This window comes from Protopterus annectens, chromosome 17.part0 (assembly GCF_019279795.1).
Source record: "Protopterus annectens isolate FY-2018-M chromosome 17.part0, PAN1.0, whole genome shotgun sequence".
Classification (NCBI taxonomy): Eukaryota; Metazoa; Chordata; order Ceratodontiformes; family Protopteridae; genus Protopterus; species Protopterus annectens.
In genome coordinates this window covers 778,186,731-778,202,275 of record NC_056751.1, presented here as the reverse complement: position 1 = coordinate 778,202,275, position 15,545 = coordinate 778,186,731, and positions in this window count along the sequence as shown.

Here is a 15,545-nt window from a genome sequence, read left to right as displayed (position 1 = left end):
CCATTGTGAAACATGCTGATGCCCATCTTACCAGGTCGAATAAGGAAACACTTACAGTTAGTCGCCTTTCAGGAATCATAATCTGCCAGATCACACAAGCACTCAGGTTACTTACCCCTAAGTACCAGTCTAACTCTGTCATAGTTGATGTGGGAGTGAATGACCAGAGTTGTACTTCATAGGACTATATGAAGACGGACATGATTGAGCTCTCAGAATACATGTCCCAGGCAGTTATGAGCCTAGCACTGAGCGGCATCTTACCTTCTCCAAGGATGATGCCACAATACCAACAGGTATGAGCCCAGCACTGAGCAGCATTCAACCATCTCCAAGAATGATACCACAATACCAGCAGGTACGAGCCTGGCACTGAACAGCATCCAAACATCTCCAAGGATGATGCCACAATACCAGCAGGTATGAGCCTGGCACCGAGCAGCATCCTACCATCATCAAGAATGATGCCACAATACCAGCAGGTACGAGCCTGGCACTGAGCAGCATCCTACCATCTCCAAGGATGATGCCCCAATACCAGCAGGTACGAGCCTGGCACTGAGCAGCATCCTACCATCTCCAAGGATAATGTCACAATACCAACAGATATGAGTCTGGCACTGAGCAGCATTCTACCTTCTCCAAGGATGATGCCACAATACCAGCAGGTACGAGCCTGGCACTGAGCAGCATTCTACCATCTCCAAAGATAATGCCACAATTGTTGTTGTTGTTGTTGTGTCTTTCGGCTTTTCCCACAATACCAGCAGAAAATAATTGACTTTAATAATTGGTTTAGCTACTGGTGTCATTCCAAAAGAGTCCAGTACTTGTCAGCCTGGAAGGACAGGGTTTACAGGCCATGCTGCTTTGTCAGAGATGGTCATCTGATATTGGCAAAACATTATCTACTCCTATAGTGCCTATTTTTAGGCATTGCCAAGCAGACAAACCTTCCAACATAACAAAATCTACTCAGGACAAGCTAAAGGTATTACTGCTCAACAAGAAACCACAATCCCTATAAGCTCTCTTCACCTTGGAGAATGCTGACATATGTGCAGTTACTGAAACATGGTTCAAAGCCACAGAAAGCATTTCTGCAGTGCATGTCTTTCATACATTCTGACCACCCACTGAACATGAAACAGCAAAAGGCAGAGATGTATCTATCGACATAAAGGGTAAGAAGAACTCGAGGCTGTCATATGGTATACGTGAGCTACTCCATGTCCACCCATCAATGGGAAGAATCCATTACCGTATTATTGCAAGCTACAGGTCCTCCACCATGAACCAGGAAACCCATACATCATACCTGAAGATACTAGAATTGCTCACCAACCAGACCAATACCATACTCATGTGTGATTTTAACTACCCTTCCATTAAGTGCGAGGCATACATGACCACTAACGATTTCTTGACTTTGTAAATTCAAATGACCTGGAGCAGCTCATCTGCACTCCCAGTAGGGGAATGAATATCCTAGATCTGCTACTCACAAATATTGGAGAGTGCTGCACCCCCTAGTGTGATGTCCTCACTGGTAAGATCAGACCACAAAGCAGTCTTGCTTGAAATAAAGGTAAAACTAGTCTCCTGACCTAACCCCAAAAAGTTTAAGAACTTCTGTGAGGTAAATTACCTCCTATTATAGGATGACATAGCTAGTGTCAAAGCCTCCCCAAATCCAGAAAACAACTGAATATAAACAACAGTACCAAACTGAAATAAACCTAGGTCAAGCCACAAAAAATAGCTACCCTGGTGGATACCAGGCATTAATAGTTTGTACAACAAAAGAAAGAAAATCCTGTTGAGAAGTAAAAAGGAATGTGCTCAGCAGAACAAAATGCCCCTCATTAGTAAAAACAAGCAAATTAGGGAACTAGTCAAGTGTCTGAAAGCAGACTTTGAGATAAAATAGCTTCCAAAGCTAAGGATAACCAGAAGGCATTTTTCAGTTATGTCCACAGTCTTAAGGACAACACTCAACAACGTGCAGAATTAGTTGCAGATGGCACCACCTATACTCACCCAGAAGATATAGCAAATCTACTGGCCAACAAATTCAGTTCAAATTTCACCTCCCATCACTGCAGTTTCCTCCCATGAAATATCCTCCACCACTCCACTGCCAATTACCTCCAAAGAATATGTTGTCACTGTGCTCTCTAAAGCTCAAAATGTAGTGTAGAACAGAGTGTGTATGCTGTGTCTTTAAGAAGCGTATTGAGGCCTGAACATGCACGTATAAATAGCAGGCATGTGCTATACTCAGTGCCATTTTGAAAGTGCAGCCAGAAAGTGGGCATGTAAGAATGAATGTAGCTAGTTTGTATATAAGTTACCTAAGTTAGAGTTAATAAGCTTCAATCGTGATGTGTTTGTACATAATAAAGCTACTTGAACAGAACCCGCAAAGACTCGTCTATTACATCCTGACTAGACAAGTGACATGGTGTCAGAACTGGGATTCCAGAGACTGATATTCAGAGCTACAAGGTGCAGAGGTGAGAGTGAAGGCAAACTAAGAGCAATGAGCACGAGAAAGGGCCGGAAAAGAATCAAAGGGAATGAGAACCTGCACAGTTTATTTTATAAAAAGATAAAACGGAGCATTACAAGGGCACATACCGCATTATTAAACAGGTGAGAGGCACAGGAGGTTTATTAATTAAACAAAATGTTTAAGATTAAGATATTTGATAAAACAATTGTCAGAAAAGCAAAACGGGCATGTTTAGAGTAAAACAAGCACAAGAAAAGTACAAGGGGCATGAAAAGAGACTAAACGACCAAAACAAATATAATAAGGGCAAAAAGGGCACATTAAATATAAATAAAGCAAGGTGACTGCATGTTTTGGCAAAGTGCTGTGTTTTGGCATAACTATGACTTCGTATTGTATCAAGGACATAACTGCAGTTATTCAAAGTATCTCAAAGTGTGTAAAAGTGCTTACAGTGTGTGCTTGTTACTGTGCATATATTACGAAGAGTTTGTGTGCAAACTGCAACTGTTTTGTGAAGTACAGGCAAAGTACAGTCATTTTGAAAAGTTTATTGTGCTCAGTGTGTCTATTCACAAAGTGCCACCATCACAGAATGTTTCTTGCACTGTAAAGAATTATCTATCAAAGTACTGACATTTTGGGGAAGTTTCAGTATGCTGTGTACTATTTATTCACCAAGTGCAGTTAGTATGAAATGTTTCTTACACTGATGAGAGGTGATTTCTTGCAGTACAACAATTTTGCGAGTGTTACAGTGCCCAAAACACTTATTTTGCAAAGTGCAGTCATTCAGAGGCTTGTTGTGCCATTGGGCAAAGTTACAAATACTGGCATAACTTTCTGGCATATGTGTATGTGTGTGTCTTCATGCATATTTGCAAAACCATTCACTGGTATGTGTTAATATGACAGATGGATTTTGAAAGCCCTCACCACTTGTATTTGATTAGACGTTTGCAGGGAATTGGAGAATATTTGAGCAAGAGCACAATATATTTATACAAGCAGCTTATTCAAACAAAGTTGCATGCACCAGGGCATTCATTTTACTAAACCTAGCTGGGTCAGAGGCCATTGAAAGAGAACATTCATTTGTGTATGCACCAGCAGTATATGAGGGAGAAAGTGAAAATCATCATATTGTTGTACAGGCTGAGTCAAGGGAAGACCTTGAGTGTTTAAAGTGCAAATTTAGGAAAATGTGCAACCCACATACAGATATTACATTAGAGAGGCATTTGTTTTACACAAGAGATCTGAAACCAGGGGAAACTTTTGCAGCTTATATTACTGACCTGAGAAACAAAGCTAAAATGTGTCAGTTTGGTGACTTAAAACATGAGTTAATAAAGGACAGGCTTGTGTGTGGTATTAATAGTGTTGCTGTGAGAAAGATTTTGCTTTATGGCAGTGGTTTAATGTTGAGTAAAGCCATTGAGATTTGTCAAATCCATGAAGTTACAGAAAGGCACACAAGTATGCTTACAAGTGACAATAGCATGGTTTCAGCAGGCTCCAGAGCAAAAGTAGACAGCATGCAACACGTGGCAAGCAGAAATAGGCCTACTAAGCACATGGCAGCCACAACCCCTACTGGTTCAGCAGGGAAACCACATAGTTTTCCAGCAAGTTCTAAGAAAGGAACATGCTCAGTACAGTTCAAGCATGAGTCAGCAAAACCCAATTCCAGATGTATTGTTATCTGTCGCGATTATGGTGCTAGCCATGCGTCTAAAAGAGAAAAATGTTTAGCATTTGGTCAGCAATGCCACAAGTGTAAAAAATGGAACCATTTTCAAAAGTTTTGCAAATGAAGTAAACATCACACAGTTGTAAAGAAGGGTCACTCAAAAAGCAAGTTGATCATATAGACAACTGCAATTCTACTTTATATGTAGATGGTGTATCAGTAATTGGTGAAAGGGTTGATTCAGTAAATTTGTTGGCAAAGAATGAAGTGTTTTGTACTGTCCAGATCAATGGTAAATCCACTGAGCTTAAAGTAGACACTGGTTCAAAGTGTAATGTTATGTCAGTAGACACATTTGCTAAGGTAAGAAGTAATGATCAACTCAGTGTGGCTAGTAGTGCGAAACTTGTTACTTATGGAGGTGAAGAAATTCAAACCGAAGGCTCTAGTGCTTTCATGTTATTTGGCAAGGAATTGTTACAGCTTACTATTCTATGTAGTTCGAAGACCTGTGCAGTCATTATTGGGTCTCAGAGACAGTCTGAGAATTAAACTGCTTTCTTTTATCAAAGAAGTTCATCATATATGTGCATATCCTACCTCCAATTTTTCTGACGCCATTTTCTCAAGAGTATGCTGATGTTTTCGATAACAAGTTGGACAAACGTCCAGTTGTCTATTCTATGAAGTTAGACCCAGAAGTCTGTCCAGTAGTCAGACCAGCAAGAAAAGCTCCAATAGCTATGCAGGATAAAGTTAAAGCTCAGCTGGATAAAATGGTTTAGCAAGGTGTAATTTGTCCAGTTACAGAACCAACTGAATGGGTGTCGTCCATTGTAGCAGTGCACAAAAAAGGCTCAGACGAAATCAAAATATGTGTTGACCCAAGAGATTTGAACAAAGCATTAAAGAGACCACATCATGCAATGTGTACAGTTGAAGAGGTCACAGCCCTAATAATGAATGCCACTGTTTTTTTTCTGTCTTGGATGCAAAAAGTTAATTTTGGCAAGTGATGCTTGATCACATATCCTCATTACTAACCAATTTTGGTACCCCATTTTCCAGATACAGATTCCTGAGAATGCCATTTGGAATAAACTCGGCAAATTAAGTCTTCCAGCATGCAATGGAGCAATTTTTTTCAGGTTATCCTTATACCATAATAGATGATTTATTGGTCGGAGGCAGTGATGAAGCAGAGCATGGCAGAAGCCTTAAGAGAGTTCTAGACAGAGCACATGAAATGAACTTATTTATTTATTATTGTATTTTATTTTACATTTGTTAACCGGGCTAGTCTAGCTGGATATATTTCCATTTTCAGTAGAGGCCCAAGGAGAAAAGCTCCAAAATATGCACAACAGATTATACAAAACAATGTATACACAAAATAAAGGGTAAAAGATATGACTATTAAACAGTATCAGACAAAATTTGACAAAATCAATAAATTGTATAATACATAGGTAAGAACAGTACAATAAGTAGTTACAGTTCAGTCCTTACAGGGATAAGCTGCAGGATTGAGGAAGAAAAATGAGAGAGGGAGGTGAGAAGTATAGAATGAAAGGATTAATCAGGATTGCTGCAGGCATAACCAATGGATCTTCAGATGGTTTTTGAGGTTTTGTTTAAAAAGAGGCAGAGAGGGAAGTAAGGTAAGTTCTATAGGTAAATGGTTCCAATGTTTACCTACAGTGTTCGAGAACAAGGAATCACCTGCTTTATTGTTGGACTTTGTTATGGTGGCCAGAAGTTTGTTAGAGGAGCGTAGTGAGTGAAGATTTTTGTAGGGGATGATGAGGTTAGAGAGTATAGGAGTATTGTTAGGTTGGTAAAATAGCTTGTGGGCAATGGTGAACTTAAAGCTCAATCCTCTAAAGTTCAAATTCAGACTACCAGAAGTTATATATATATAGGTCATTTATTTACCAACACTGGCTTAAGACCAGACCCATCTAAGCAAGCAGCTATTCTTGAGATGTCAGCACCTGAAATATTCAAGCTCTACATCATTTCCTTGGCATGGTCAAATATTTAGGCAAGTTCACACCAGGCTTCAGCAAGTTGACAGCACCTTTAAGAGAGCCAGTGCATAAAAATGTTACATGGTCTTGGTTGGAACAGCACCAAAAGGCCTTTGAAGACCTTAAGCAGAAAATTGCCACCCCACCTACATCAACATATTATGATGTCAATAAACCAGTCACTCTTTCCGGTGATGCTTCAAAATTTGGTCTTGGCACAGTTATTCTTCAGGAAGGCAGACCAATAGCCTATGCATCAAGAACTCTTACCCAAACTGAAATGCAGTATGCTAAAATTGAGAAAGAACTTTTGGCAATACTATTTGCATATTCAAAGTTTCATGATTATATCTATGGTCAAGCTATTCTGATTGAAAATGATCACCAACCTCTAGTTACTATTCTAAACAAACCTATGCATTCAGCTCCAGCGAGATTAAAAATAATGATGCTCAAACTACAAAATTACAACTTCAAAATGGTGTATACAAAAGGCAAACTTCATTATCTGGCTGACACCTTATCCAGATCGCCCAAAATACAATGCGTCAGCTTGATGCAGAGAATTTTTACTTTGACATTATGGCAATGCATAATTTGGGTCTATATTAGATCAGCAAATGCTTAAAAAAGCGAATGCTGATTGATCGACCTTATGTAAGCGAAAGCTTACAATCTCGAACTGTCTCGAACTGATCCAAAACACATACACACAACACAAGCACACCAAGCAAACAGAAATCCACACACATACACCTAAAATCTGACACCTAATCCTACACTAAACTATGCACACATCACTAACTATCCACTTACCTTAACCCAAACACTAACCGTAAGGTCCGTCACTATCACACACTCACCTCACCCGCTCCCTAACCCTAACTCACTTAAACCCACCCTAACCCTCATGTCCACACAATCGCACACATACCTAACCCGAGCCCTAACCCTAACTCACCTAACCCATCCTAACACTCACATCATCCACGCAATCGCACACTTACCTGAATCTGACCCATAACTTTCCACCACAGCACTGAAAATACCGAAGCAACAGAAATGGACAACCAAATTCTTTCCCTAGGAAAAAATTCAAGTTTTTGTTGCTTCGATATTTTTAACATTCGCTAAAATAAGGTCGATCAGTCAGCATTCGCTTGTTTAAGCGTTCGCTGATCTAATATAGACCCCATAATTTTTCTATTACAAGACTTGATGAGTTGCAAGATCATACAAATACTGCTCCAATTTTGCAAAAGCTTATCCACTGCATTAATGTTGGATGGCCATCAAAGCGATCTAGTGTACCACCTGAAGTGCAAATCTATTTTCCTTACAGAGATGAGATGTTGATGGAAGATGGCATTATTTTCAAAGGTCCTAAAATTGTTGTTCCTGCTGCCTTACAACATGAATATATCCAGATTTTGCATTGTGGTCACCTCGGTTCCAAATCTAGCAAAAGAAGGGAGAGAGGGCTAGTATTTTATCCTTCACTAGTGAAAGATATTGATAAAGTACTTTATTCCTGTGCAGTATGCAATAGTACTAAACCGCATTTGCAAAGGGAACCACTTCAGCTAGGTCAAGTTCCTGATCTACCCTGGTAAACAGTAGCCACTGACATATTTGAGTGGAACAATCAGCATGCATAGCTATCAACCTTCCATCACCAAAATGAGGAACACTCGCCTTCATAATGTGGAACAAATGGGCAAAATGTGGAACACATACTAATGGCTTACTAACAACTTCAACTAGGAAGGTCGTAGGATGGTTAAATATGCTGGTTTTACTTATAAAGAAGATCCTTTAATGAATTAATATGATTAATTTCAATTTACCATGGATTTCACTTAAAAAAATTCCTAACACTGAATGTGTGACAGACTCTTTCAATGTGGAACTTTGAGAAATTTCGAGGAACATGAACTTTTTAAGACTCCAAATGAGGTACATTCCTCGTAATGAGGTACACTTGAGAGGTATGTTATTTAGTATTGGTAGACTCTTATTCAAACTGGTTTGAGATTGATTTGCTACCTAATCTAGCATCCACTACTGTTATTTCCAAGTTGAAATGTCATTTCTCAGTCCATGGTAGTCCACACAACATTATTTCTGACAATGGTTCTCTATTTACTAGTCAGTTATTTCAGAAATTTGCTATAAAATTGGACTTTGTACATGTTACTACTAGTCCAGAATATCCACAGTCAAATGGAATGTACAGGAATATGACGATCCCATATTATCCAACTTTCAGTTTGGGGGTCATACAAGTTCAGCAAAGCCCTTAGAATGCTCCTTCTAAAGCCAAGGTAATGACAGGCTAAATGAAATAGTTAAAAATGTAATGCATTTTTTTATTTTTCTCCTCTCTTGTTCATTTGTCTTCAGAGTGCTGCTCTCATGGCTAGAGGAATGTGTGACTTTTGACTTTTAGAATATAAAAAACAGGGAGTTAACAATGATACCTCATGTGTATTCAAAAATGAGCACACTGATTGGTCAGCCCAGTCAGCATGCCTGTTTTAAATCAAGCATATACCAACATAATAAAGTTCAGCCACTGAAATACAATTTAGTGGCTGGACCTTCTATTGGAATATTCTGCGGGACAAAATAAAAGAAAAATCAGGAACATTCTCAAAAATAAAGAAACAGAAAGCCTTCTATTTCTACACTTTCCCTCATAAAATGTTGAAAGAAAAATAGCAACAGAGATTTTCTTCTCCATTGCTTCTCCTGCACTGGACTGATGTACTGTGCAAGCATAGAGAAGCAAGTCCCATATGCATGCTTACTACTCCAGTCTCTGTCTCTCTCCTTCCTGTTTATGCACCATGCAGTACGTCAGGCAATAAGCACCTTTCAGTGTTTATTGTTTCTGTAGCAGTTATGGGTTTTATGGGCTCAGGTCACTAACCAATGCCCAACCCTCCATGGAGGGTGTCAGTTCACCAGTAAAGAAGGAAAAACACAGAGGAACACTTCAGTGCATATATACAAATACATTATTTAAAAATGGTAACCAATTTCTTTCTTAAATAATGCATTTATATAATAACAATAATGCACTCCTGGATACGGGTAGATCAGGATTTACCCACAGTTGGCTTTTGTTTAATCACTCAGACTTTACCCCCATGATCAAAAGACACCAAATGTGGGTAAATCCTGATATTCCCACACCCAGTCTTGGATTATTGCTTAAGTATCTTCAAATTGTGTTAGATCTCCAGACTTACTGTCTCCTCTTGCTAATGTAACAAAGATGAAAGAAAAGGAATTGGCTTGCTGTTTGTGGTCTAACTGCTATATTGTTTGATTGACTTATTGACTGCATATCATTATTACAGCTGGGTGGATTCAAACTAAAGAAAAGATGTTTGATTTTTTTTAGCAATTCTGTTATATTATGAAAAGTACAAACTGGTTTTATTTCTTGTTTCTTCCACTGTCAGGAAGGTGATGTCATGTGATGCACCTTGGGGACTGTGAAAAAATATTTTATATAACTCTCCATCCTATGTTATGTAACAGATGATAGATGATGATGTACATTGATGCTATATTGTTTGTGATGGAACTATCAATGTGTACTAATAATTAAGTTCTAATAATTGGGCCTATTACCTCTGCAGTAAACCCTAACAAGGGGACATATGTGTCTGAAGCTTTTTTTTCTATATGCATCCTGTCAATTTTATTACCTTTCACTTTATTTTTCAGTGTGTGCCTGCCTATGCATATTTCAATCTGCATTTATACTGTTTTCTTTATTATTTTAGTAAAGTAACCTTATTAAACTCTAAAGTCTTATGACTGACATTATTTATTTATTTGTTTATTTATTTTACATTTGTTGACCGGGATAGTCCAACCGGATACATGTCCATTTTCAGTGGAGGCCGAGGAGAAAAGCTCCAAGATACAAACAATAATATTACATAATTCTTGTTAAACAAAGTTTTCAGGTTCTGTTCAGATATGCAAGTAATACAATCACTCAAGGATTAAGATTACACAAGGTTAAAAGACCTAAAATAATGCCACACAGTTAAGTTACAAATGAATAATATTAGAACACAAACATAGGAAGAGGACTAATCAGGCTTGGAACAAGGACATAGTCAGTGCGATTTAAACTATTGTTTGAGACTTTTCTTGAATTGACTTAGGATGCGTTCTGGAGTAATGTCAGCAGGAAGTGAGTTCCAGGTTTTACCAACATAGCTGGCAAACAAAGAGTCACCAGCTCAATTGTTGATTTTTGACAGTTTGAACTGGCAATCTGTTAGAGGAGCAAAGTGGTCTGTGGTTGCTATAGGGGTTGATAATATTCTTAAGTGCAGGTATGCTTTCTGGCCAGTTAAGTATTTTGTGTGCCACTAAAATCTGGTTATACTGAAGTAGGTGTGGCAGTTCTAACTACCGTAGATAGTTTAGGTTTTTACAGTGGTGTGTCCTGCATGGCATGCCAGTGGGTGGCAAATCTGACAATGTGATTATAACAGCTAGAGAGTTTATTAAGTTCAGTTTTGCTTAAGCTGGTGAATAAAGGGGAAGCATAAAGAAGAGCTGAGAGTAGATGAGAAGGTGTGATGGCGATTTTAGCAGGTGGAGTTAGGAAATGTTTTATCTTATAGAGTGAGCCAAGTTTTTATTGATGGTTTTGATAGTTAGATTGACATGCATATTGAATTTAAGGTTATTGTCTACAATAACACCTAGAAGCTTCATGTAGCTGTCTGGGGAGATTATGGTACCATAATTAGATTTTATGGAGAAGGATGATACAGAGAACCTGTGAGTAGGGGAAAACAGTAACAGATTTGTTGTGCTGGGATTCAAGATTAGGTGATGATCAGCCAATTTTCAACTGTATTAAAAGTGTTCTGGGATAATGTCTGTAGATCAGACTGGGAGGTAGCAGAGCAAATCAAAGTGGAGTCATCTACATATTGAATGCAGATAGCATCTGGGATGACAGTGTAGAGGTCATTGATAAATATGGAAAACAAGAGAGAGATCCTAGTAAAGAATGGTGGGGAACTCCCAAGGTGTTGGGTAGGAGGTTAGAGAGTTTGTTTTGCCATAGGATGGCCTGTTGTCTACTGTTGAGATAGGATTGCAACCACTGGAGAGCTTGAGAATCTAAGCACATTGTGTTTAGAGTGTGAATTAATAGTTCATGCTCAATCATTTTGAAAGCTTTGGAGAGATACAAAAAGAGGGCAGAGGATAATTTGTTACTATTGCGGTTATTGTTTATGACATCATAGAAGGCAAGGAGGGCTGTGGTGGTCCTATGATGTGGCCTGAATCCATGCTGAGAGTTGGCCAGTAGATTGTTCTGAATCAGATAATGCAGCAGTTGACTATGGATGCATTTTTCCATAATTTTAGCCAGTGATGACAGTATAGCTATGGGTCAGAAATTAGGCCATTCAGTGGAGCTGCCTCCTTTATGGAGTGGTATGATATGGGATTTTGTCCTGATGGAGGGGATGGAAGCTTCTGCTGTGGTTAGATTGATTAGAATGGAGATGGGGTATGCTATGGTATCTGCAGCTTTTTGCAGATACTCAGGAGGGAGAAGATCAGCTGAAAGGGTAGTTGGTTTTGTTTTTTTGATTAGACCTCAAATGAATGATATAGCAACTGGTTGAAAGCTAAAGGAGAGGTGGGTACTGAGAGTGATGATATTTGAGCTGGGATGGCTTGGAGGTACCTGACTAGTGAGGGACTGAATAGTCTCAGTGAAGAAACTATTAAAGATGTTTGCAACATCCTGTGGTAGCTTATCAATAGAGGCTGCAGGGGTTTGAGTGGTGGTTTGTCCCGGGTATAACAGTTTATTTATACCTGCCCAAAACTTTTGAGGGTTAGTTTGATTTTTCTGCTGTAGTTGAGAATAGCAGTTTTATCTAGTAATATGGATTTTTTTAGTCTCATTCCTTAGCTGCCGATATTTGCTTTGTTCTAGGAGGCCTTTGTGGTACGCCATATGGCCCATGCTTTGTTTCTGAATGTGATTTCTGATATGGTAGCTTTAGAAAGCCATCGTGCAACTTTTGTTTTAGTTTGAATGGAGCAAGCAGGAGCATGAGAGGCAAGGATAGCTAGGAATTTGTTATTAAAGTGAGCAACAGCTTCATCCAGGGGTGAGTGTTTTAGGACTGACCAATTGCATGATGTCAGCTCTTCTTGGAATATGGTAGGGTTAAAGTTCTTATTGTTTATCTGTTTTTATGGTGCGCTGATGGGGGTTAATGGCTTTGTGTTTGATTATATAGGTAAGAAAGTGGTCACTTAGGTCATCAGGGAGGGTCCCTGATATGTACTATTGGGGATGACTGTTGATGAGTATCGAGTCTATTATAAAAATATTTATGCACTGTTGTTTATTAGACAAGATAGTAATAATTATTTACAGTGTTATTTAACATCCTGGAAGACAAACACATCACCCTTTAGATTGCTAGGTGTTCTAGCAGTGAAACCAAAATATTAATTATTGTATTTCATATTTAGCTTGATCTATGAGAAGCAGGTAAATGGAATTTACTGCCTTTTTCAGAGTAGTGGCAGTACTATCATACCACAAAGATTTGTGGAATTGAAGAATTCTGCCAGCCTTCGCTGGGAATTTTGCGTGTTTGTGCGTGAGAGCATGTGTGTGTGTGTGTGTGTGTGTGTGTGTGTGTGTGTGTGTGTGTGTGTGTGTGTGTGCAAATATTAATTTGTGTGAAAGGTAGTTAACATGAATAAACAGACAATGAAACACATTGGCTTGCAGTGGCAGCAGTGAGATAGGGTCTTTGGGCTGCTTGGTCTAAAACCTAGTTCTGTGACTTACTTGTGCACTTTCCAGTCTGATTGTGGAGGCTAGAAGCCCATACCCTCTACAGCAGTGCATATTGCCTTTATGATCTTGGAGCCATAAAATATTTTGTTTAATTTTGGAAACAGACTTGCACTGTCTTGATATTACTTCACCCTTGATTGGCACTATTTGAATTCAGACTTCATTGGTGTCAACCATCTTGTTGTAACAGAAGGTGGCATCATGCTGTCTGGATGTCAAATTGGTAGAATTGGTGCACTTATATTGTTACATTTGGTGACAGTTTTGCCAGCCCATCATCACATCTCTGCCCACTCCTAAACTAGACAATCAGCTCCTATTCCTCAAAGTTATAATGAGTTACCATTTACCTGTATCTCTTCTTCTTCTTCCACGCTGCCAAATGCCACTTCCCATGTCAGTGTGATCTGATGGAAGCAAGAAACTCAAAAAGAGATACAGCAACATTAGCAGTAAATAAAAGAATTTTTGCTGATTGCAAATCAACTGGAAAAAACATAGCTTTTCTTTTTGTAATGTATTTGTGCAATATATGTTTGTGGAGAAAAATCTGACCCTGAATTAGAAATGGTGGAAAAGATACTCTATTACAATACATTGGCGTAGCATTTGTATATAGTTTCTTAAATCTAATTAAATAGTCTCTATGATTTCACAAATGTTGCACATCTGTGTAGTGTATTTCTATGAATTACAGCTCGCTTGCAGTTGTGTACATAACCACTGTACATGTGCGTAATGTTTATGAATACCACCCTAAATTTTTGTAAGTGGTGTTAACTGAAACAGAAATGTTTGCTATTTTTTTATTTGGCCTATGAAGAATCAAGCATATAAGATGGTTACAAATTCACTAAATTACTTATCTCATTAAACATTTATTTAATGTTCATTTTACATCCTGGTTCTGAGATGACACATATATTTTAATACACTATATATATATATATATATATATATATATATATATATATATATATATATATATGTGTGTGTGTGTGTGTGTGTGTGTGTGTGTGTGTGTGTGTGTGTGTGTACATTAACCCTGTATCTTTCAGGGCACTATTACAGTGATTTGAAGTCCCAGAAACTTTGGTAGAATTAGTGCAGGCTATATTCAAGGAGCCAGTGACTCAAGTATGAACAGTGTTCAGCCTCACAAAGGGGTTTCCAGTGGTAGTGGATGTACATCAGGGTTCAGCTCTGATCCCACTGCTGTTCATACTGGTGATGGACTACATTAGCAAACTGGTTGGAGGGGACGGATCAATAAAGCTGCTGTATGCAGACGATGTGGCAGTGCAGGCAGACTCTGAGCTAGAACTTCAGCAAAGGATAGGAGAATGGAATGCAAATCTTAAGCCACATGGGAGAAACTAAGCACAGATAAGACAATGGTAATGGCAGCAGATTAGAGAAATCAGAAGAAGCTGAGAATAAAGATAGAAGGGAAGATAGTGGAACAGGTAAACAGCTTCAAGCATCTGGGAGGAGTAGATGAGGAGAAGGGTAGTCTGAATGAAGAGGTCAAAGCTAAAATCAGAGGGGTGCAGCCAAATGCCATAGAGTATCAGGTGTAGTCTATGACAGGAGAATGCCAAAGAAGTTGAAAAGTAAGGTGTGCAAGAAAGTGGTGTGACCAGTACTACTGCATGGTACAGAAACCTGGGCAGTAAAGGCAGAACAGAGGAGAAATATAGAGGTGATGGAAATGAAGTGCCTGAGACAGGTGGTAGGATGCACACTGTGGGACAGATGAAGAAATGAGGACATAAGAGCAGAAGCAAAAGTAGCTTCAATTGCAGAAAAGATCAAAGAGAACAGATTACGGTGGTTTGGGCACATGTGCAGAAAAGCAGAAGACAATCTAGTGAGGAAGATTTGGGACAGACAGGAAGAAGGTAAGAGGAAGTGAGGACGTCCAGCAAAGAGGTGTATGGATTATGTGAAAGAATATCTGTGACAGTCAGGCATGAGTGTTGAAGAAGGCAGGAGTGTGGCACTGAATTGAGAGAGTTGGTGACAGTTAACATAATACCCCGACCCCATGTCGAAAAATGGGAAAAAGGGGGCTGATGATGATTTCATAACCTATTTGAGAGGTAACATCAGCAGTTAATGAAGGGTTGACAGAGCATGCTGCTTATCTTGCCCTTCGCATTCACATATAAACTATATTAAGGCAATAACTGAAAGTCCATATATAATTAAATGGGGAGACTTTGCCTAAATAAGACGGCACAACAAATTAAGATGGAGTTTAATTGTTTGTCCCAGTAAACTTTACCAGTGGTGCCCAACAGGGCTCTGTACAAGAGCCACTTTTTTAGAATATTCTTCACAAATATAAAAATGATAGATGGGCTACAAATAACCAAATATGCTACTATTTGCAAATTGGGCAACTTCAATGAAAGATGAAAAAATTCT